General features: G+C 39.4%; 1 pseudogene; it reads left to right on the top strand.

Annotated features, from left to right (window-relative positions):
- Positions 1-792: 792 nt before the first annotated feature.
- LOC101590683 lies at positions 793-1,964 on the top strand (annotated as a pseudogene).
- The last annotated feature ends 5,121 nt before the right edge of the window (positions 1,965-7,085 follow it).

The following is a 7,085-nucleotide window of genomic DNA, read 5'->3' as shown; positions in this document are numbered from 1 at the left end:
TCACACAAGGGAAACCGTGCCATATTTAACTGTTTGTGTCTAATTTATTTTACTTAGTGTTATATTCTTAATGATTTCCCACAAATGACTCGAATATATCTTTCTTTATAGCCAAGTATTACTCCACGGTGTGTAAACCCTGCACTTTCTTCATCCATTCATCTGTTGATGGACACCAGGGCTGCTTCCAAGATCTTGCTAGCACAAGTTGCACTTCGTTTTTGCTTAACCCTTTCAAGAAGCTATCTGGAAGAGGTGTGGCTGGATCAAAGTGTCTTTATTTTTATAGCTAAAAATTTACCAGCACTTCTTAAACTGAGACTTCTGTGTATATTTTTCTAATTTTAGGTTACTAATGGCCTTTTTTAAAAGAAATGTTTTAATGATGGAAAATTAGTATATATATATGTAAATTAGGTATATATGTAAAATATATGTACATATAAAATTTATATATATATATACATATAAAAGTAGGTGGAGCAATATATCAAACTCCCATGTATCCATCATTCAATTTTATTTATTTTTATTTATATTTATTTATTTTTGTGGCCAGCTCAGCCTGCCCTGGTGGCTGGGCTGGCACAGCATGTGGTGCCAGGGATCAACCGCAGTCCTTGCACTTCGCCTAAGCTTGCCTAAGCAGATGACTTAGACCTCTGAGCTATCTCGCTAGCCCCATATCATTCAATTTTAATAATAATTAATTTATAAATAATATTGGCTATCTGCTCCTGTGTGCCTGCCAATAGCCGTTCTTTCTGTGCAGCCAGCAGCAATCCAGACAAGATGGTGAAGGTCTGAATGAACAGATTTGCCATATTGGATGCCTGGTCACCAGCGCTGGTTTTAAATCTGGTAAGGTGGATGTTGTGGCCATCAATGACTCCTTCATTGACCTCAAGTACATGGTCTACATGTTCCAGTAAGATTCCACCCATGACAAGTTCCATAGTGCTCTCAAGGCTGAGAACAGGAAGCTCATCATCAATGGAAAGTCCATCACCATCTTCCAAGAGCGAGATCCCACCAACATCAAGTGGGGTGATGCTGGCACTGAGTATGTGGTAGAGTCCACTGGTGTCTTCACTACCATGGAGAAGGTCAGGGCTCACCTGAAGGGTGGTGCCAAAAGGGTCATCGTTTCTGCCCCTTCCACCAATGCCCCCATGATTGTGATGGGTGTGAATCACGAGAAGTACGACAACCCCCTCAAGATTGTCAGCAATGTTTCCTGTACCACCAACTGCTTAGCCCCACTGGCCAAGATCATCCATGACAACTTTGGCACCTTGGAGGGACTCATGACCACAGTCCATGCCATCACTGCTACCCAGAAGACTGTGGATGGCCCCTCTAGGAAGCTGTGGAGTGATGGCCATGGGGCTACCCAGAGCACCATCCCTGCATCCACTGGTGCTGCCAAGGATGTGGCAAGGTCATCCCAGAGCTGAACGGGAAGCTCATAGGTACGGCCTTCCATGTACCCACTCCCAGTGTGTCAGTCGTGGATCTGACCTGCCACCTGAAAAAAGAGGCTAAATATGATGACATCAAGAAGGTGATGCAGGGGCCGGGGAGATGGCTCAGTAAAATAAGCACTTGCCTGGCAAGTGCAAGTGCCTGAGTTCAATCATCGGTTCTGCCAAAAAAAAAGAAAGAAAGAAAATAAGGAAGAAGAAAGAAAGAAAGAAAGAAAGAAAGAAAGAAAGAAAGAAAGAGAAAGAAAGAAAAGGTGGTAAAGCAAGCATCAGATGGTCCCCTCAAAGTCATCCTGGGCTACTCAGAGGACCAGGTTGTGTCTTGTGACTTCAACAGTGATCCACTCTTCTACCTTTAATGTGGGAGCTGGCATTGCCCTGAAAGACCACTTTGTCAAGCTCATTTCCTGGTATGACAATGAGTTCAGCTATAGCACTAGGGTGGTGGACCTCATGGTCCACATGGCCTCCAAGGAGTAACTGGCTCTCCCACCACAACCCAACAAGACCAGAGGGACAGAGAGGTCACGCTGTAGAAGTCACTGCCCAACTCAGCCCCAACACTGAAAATCTCCCCCTTACAACTTCCATTCCAGGCCCCCTAGAAGAAAAGGGGCCTCAGGAACCCTGGCTCATTGCCATTGCACACCATCAATAAAGTCCACTGTACCCCTCTAAAATTATTTCATTTTAACTTCACTGACTTCTCCTTCCCTTAGTTCATTTCAAAATACTCCTCAAATCATTTCATTTGTAAACATCTCTAAAAGGTAAAGACTTTAAAAGACCAATGAGGGCTGGCCAGATAGCTCAGCTGACTAAAGCAGGCACAGTGACTAGGGTTTGATCCCTGGCATGCCGTGCCGGCCTCATCCATGGAGCACACTGAGACTTGATTGAGACTGGGCGTGGCGGCACACGCCTGTAATCCCAGTGCTTGGGAGGCTGAAAACAGAAGGATCACTATGAGTCCAATCTGTGTAGTGAATCCCTATAGACCCTGTACCAAATACATTAAAAAAAAAGAAGAAGAAAGAAAGAAAACAAGTTTTGATTGTACTGTAGTCTGAATCACTGACTGTGTCAGTACAGTTCTTCTGTTTTCTGTGTTTGCTATAAACCCTACTTGGGAAGCTAAGGCAAAAGAATCATAAGTTCAAGGCCAGCCTGGACCACTTAGTGAGACCCTGACCCAAAGTAAAAAGAAAAGAGGCTCAGGGTATTGCCCCTGGATTCAATCCTTAGTACTAGCAAAAACAAAATCAAAAGAAAAAAAAAAAAAAAAAAAAAAGAATTGTCTCATCAGTCAATACCTCAGAATTAAATTGCTTATAGTAAACTCCCAAGAATCAAGTGATTATTGAAAGAGGATCCAGGTATCTCTTGACAACACAGACAAAATGTTCTGAATGAATTTGACCTGTTTTGGGGCTTATCACCATCATTCACAGTAAGTTCTAAGTCTAGCAATACATTAATGCTCCCACTTAGATATCTTAAAAAATTATTGGAGGAAAATGTAAATAAAATTCACTATTGGCAGAAAACCTGAAGGCATTTTTGTTTGAATGGCATTGCTATGTGTAATTGGGCTTCCTGGACCACTTATCTTTTCTTCCAAGGGGCCATTGTTCAGCTCCATTTTCTTCTGTGCTGACCCTGTGCCCACCCTGACCAGCTTGACCACTCGAGTCCTTTGTTCTGAATGCTGATTCTCCTCCTCCCCATGGCCAGGAAATCATGTCCTTGAATTTGAAATTCATGGATAGATTAAATATCAACTTCACTCTCAAAGCTTGATAATATTCCTCTTACCTCATGTAAGCAAAGTATGTAATTTACAGTAGGGCTGATTTAATCAACATCATAAATATCTAGCAAACAGTAAAAAGTTTATTTTTGCACTTGGAAAGATCACAATGTATTTTATTGGTGTTTTTGTATGCTTGTACATTCTGCTTTTAAAAACTGTGTTTTGTCCTTAATATCATGAATCTGTCTATTTTTTAGAACTGAACTGCTGTCAGATCTTTGTAAAGTTTCCCAAGACCAGATATCTTTTACACAAACCTTTTAAAGAGCTGCAGAGCTTAGATAAATAAGTCTTATGTGCTACAAGGAAAGATATTTGAGCTTTAAGTCATTTTGACACAGAATAAATGCTCAAGAGATATTTATTGATTGAAAACAATTCAGAATCTTATTGATTTCTTGATATAGCATTGGGAATGACTGGCGCTGTAGAAGTGTCATAATAGGCATTCAGCTTCCAAGCAAACAATTCCCTCTGTCTCTCTCTCCAACTCCTGCTCGCCCTCCCTGCTCCCGCATTCTGCCAACCCTAATTCTATCTTTCTTCCTTAATAAAGGGTGCACACTTAGGAAGAAGGAAAAAAACCTAGTGACTAAATGTGATTGGAGTCCTTTCACACCTCTAGAGCCAACTCGGTATTTTGTTAAATGTTACCACTTTTCACTTTCAGAAAGGTTTATCCAACAGTATTCAATCTACTTTCTGCGAGGTAAAAACTTGCCCACCCCCTAACCTTTAGGTCATTCCAATCATGCTATTTCACTCATAATGCTAGAAGAAATGGAGTAGGCAGGAAGTGAAAGTAGAAGTTATATAGCTCTACTAGCCTGGCTTTTATTTGCTTGTCTCTAACTACCTTAAAGTACTTCCTTCTTATCTTTATAACAATAGGACAAAATGGTCCTTTCTAAGTGGTCCCAAAGCCGGCCAGACTTCTGTAACCTATTATTATGACCTTTCTCTCATCAGTAATTGTTCTGTAATTTGTGCCTAAAGAGGCCTTATGGCCTACAATGCTCACATAAGACGTGATAAGACGCACTTGGGGGGAGCCCTGGCAATTACCACATACCGGGATCTCACAGGTCACCCAAACGCAAGAGGCTTAAAATACTTTAAAATATTTGAATAGTGGAATGATGAACACATTGTTAGAATGATCCTTTAATTTCATTTTAATGGAGACCCATGCATGTCCATCCGATCTCGGCCTTGGGTCTATTATGCAGGTGCCTTTTTGAGGAGAAAGCCAAGTAAGATGTTTTATGTATGTTTGGTAGAGGATGAGAAACAGCCATTCAAAAAATAAACAAAAGAAGAAGAAGAAAAGGCGTGAAAAAAGAGTAGGAGAAGGTGGAGGAGGGAACACGGCCATGGAGACACGCATTAGAGTTCATCATTTCGTTGTAAATTTGCACATGTGTGGCAACAATTGGAAGCAGGCACCAGTGAGCCAAAGATACAGTAGTGACAAAAGGACACTGACAGGAAAGAGATTTCTTCTTTATGTTCTCTGAGTGCCGCTTTTGTATTGGTCTCCTCTCATGTAACCCTCCTTGCAGTAGCCTTCCCTCATCATCAGAATTTTAATAATTACTGTGCTTGGAGTAGCCTCATGAGCCCAAGAAGCATTCAAGAAATACTAATCAATAATTATGATGTATTCAGGACTGTTGTACATTTCTTGGATCATAATCCATTAGTGATAGGAGTAAAAAAAAAGAAACAAAGAAAAACACTTATAGAAAACCACATTAGTAATGACAGCCAATGAAGAATTGATTTTGGTTTCATGATGTTGAACAGTTTGGAAAATTCCCATATGTAAACAAAGTACTTAGAAAGAATTTGTGAGGAAGGATGGGGTAATTAGGAAGCAGGAGGTGAATTAGCGTGGAGACCCTCTAAGGTCTGCTTCTTCTAGGGAAATTTTGAATTATTCTTTGTTTGACAGCATGCGTTCTGCCACCATTCCTCATTCCTCAATGTTCTTTGCAAGATCTCTCAATTCATTTCATTCATGCTTCTTGTAAATGATTATTTACCCACCTAGTCCATGAAAAAGGTGAAGGAGGCAGAAAATTCTGAGTCTCGTAAGCTCAACCCAGCAGGAATTACTAAGGTAAGCTCTGGGACCAAATGGCTAGCGATGTTCAAAGTGATCAAGTAGTGGCCTTTTCATTTGTAGTTTATTTCAATTCTATTCTTTATATCTGCCTTCCATATATAGTTCCTCTTACATGTAATATACTGGATAGTGTGGCATCAAATGGTCAATCAGCAGACAAATTGCTATTTTTAAAAAATTTTTCTTATTTTTTTGCTGGCTTAGCCTGTCCTGAGGGCAGGGGATTGACCCACAGTCCCCTGTGCCTGTCTACACTTGCCTAAGCAGGTTCTTTAGACCGCTGAGCTATCTTTCCAACCCCTGTTTTTCATTTTTTAAAGAGAATACAAAATAATGATAACAAAAAGTAAAAATGATATAGAATTTCACTAAACAAAATAATATGAATTAGACAATATATGTTGTATTGTATAGTGTTTTCAAAATAGTTGTCTGCATCTTGTACAGCAAATAACCACTAGGAAGAGAGTATGCAATGTGTTAATTATTGGAACTGTCCTACCAATTTGATTTAAAACTGTCTCACTGCTATTAGTTTCTCAATAAAATTATGGGAAAAAAAAAGAAGGGAAAAGAATTTAGGCATTTATTTCTCTTTTCCATAGACCAACAGAAATCAGCAGTACAATTGTCCAAGTCATCCTGCACATATACACAGATATATCTCTCCCCCACCGGCCTTCTCATCTCAGTATTTGCTTCCCTTTGAACAGTCTTTCTCTTTTTGCAGTACTTATTTTTCTTTTCAGATTTCGTTTACTCTTTCAGGTTCTTACTCTAGCAAGACAATATGATGTGTGCACATGTGGGTCTGATTTATTTCACTTATCAATACAGTTTATATCTATTTACCAGGAAAAGTCTCAAGTTTATCTTTTTTTTAGCTGAGTGATACTCCATTATGTAAAAAATACTACATCTTCTTTATCCATTCCTCAGTTGATGGACATTTGGATTATTTCCAAAATTTAGCTATGATAAATTGCACTGTTTTGAACATGAGTGCAATCACTGTGGTATGATGTTTTCAGTTCACTTGAAAAAATACTCAGGAGAGAAATAGTGGGGTTGAATGGAACCTCCAACTAGTTTTTTGAGATACCACCTAGTTTTCTGAGTTATCTCCACACTGATTACCATAGTGGTTGTACCAATCTGCACTCCCACCAACAGTTGAGAAGGGTTTCTTTATCCCCACTGTGCCTCCAGCACTTCTTGTATTCATCTCAGATGCCCATTTCTGGATGGGGTCTTTGAATTTTTTGGTCTTGATTTGTAAAAATTCTTTATATGTTCTAGACAGAAGTCCTTCGTCAGAGGCTCAATTATCTACAGTGTTTTCCCAGTTTATGGGTTCTCTTTTTGCTCTGTTGGTGATCTCTTTTCACATGCAAAAACTTTAAAAAATGAAGAGATCCCAGTTGTTGATTCTTTGAATTATTTCCCATGCAATCTGATTTTTGTTCATTAACTCTCTTCCTACACCTATGTCTTTAAGATTTCTACCTATATTTTTCCTCCAGTAGATTTAGTGTTTCTGTGTTGATATTTAAATCTTTGATCTATTTTGACCTTGGTTTACTGTATGGTGATACTCATGGGTCTAATTTTAGCCACTGGTATGTGGAAAGCCAGTTTTTCAAGCACTATTTATTAAAGA

Source organism: Octodon degus, unplaced genomic scaffold (genome assembly GCF_000260255.1).
Source record: "Octodon degus isolate 3935 unplaced genomic scaffold, OctDeg1.0 scaffold00203, whole genome shotgun sequence".
In the NCBI taxonomy this organism is placed as follows: domain Eukaryota; kingdom Metazoa; phylum Chordata; class Mammalia; order Rodentia; family Octodontidae; genus Octodon; species Octodon degus.
The sequence above is the reverse complement of the archived record's forward strand: the minus strand, read 5'-3'. Positions and strand labels throughout refer to the sequence as shown.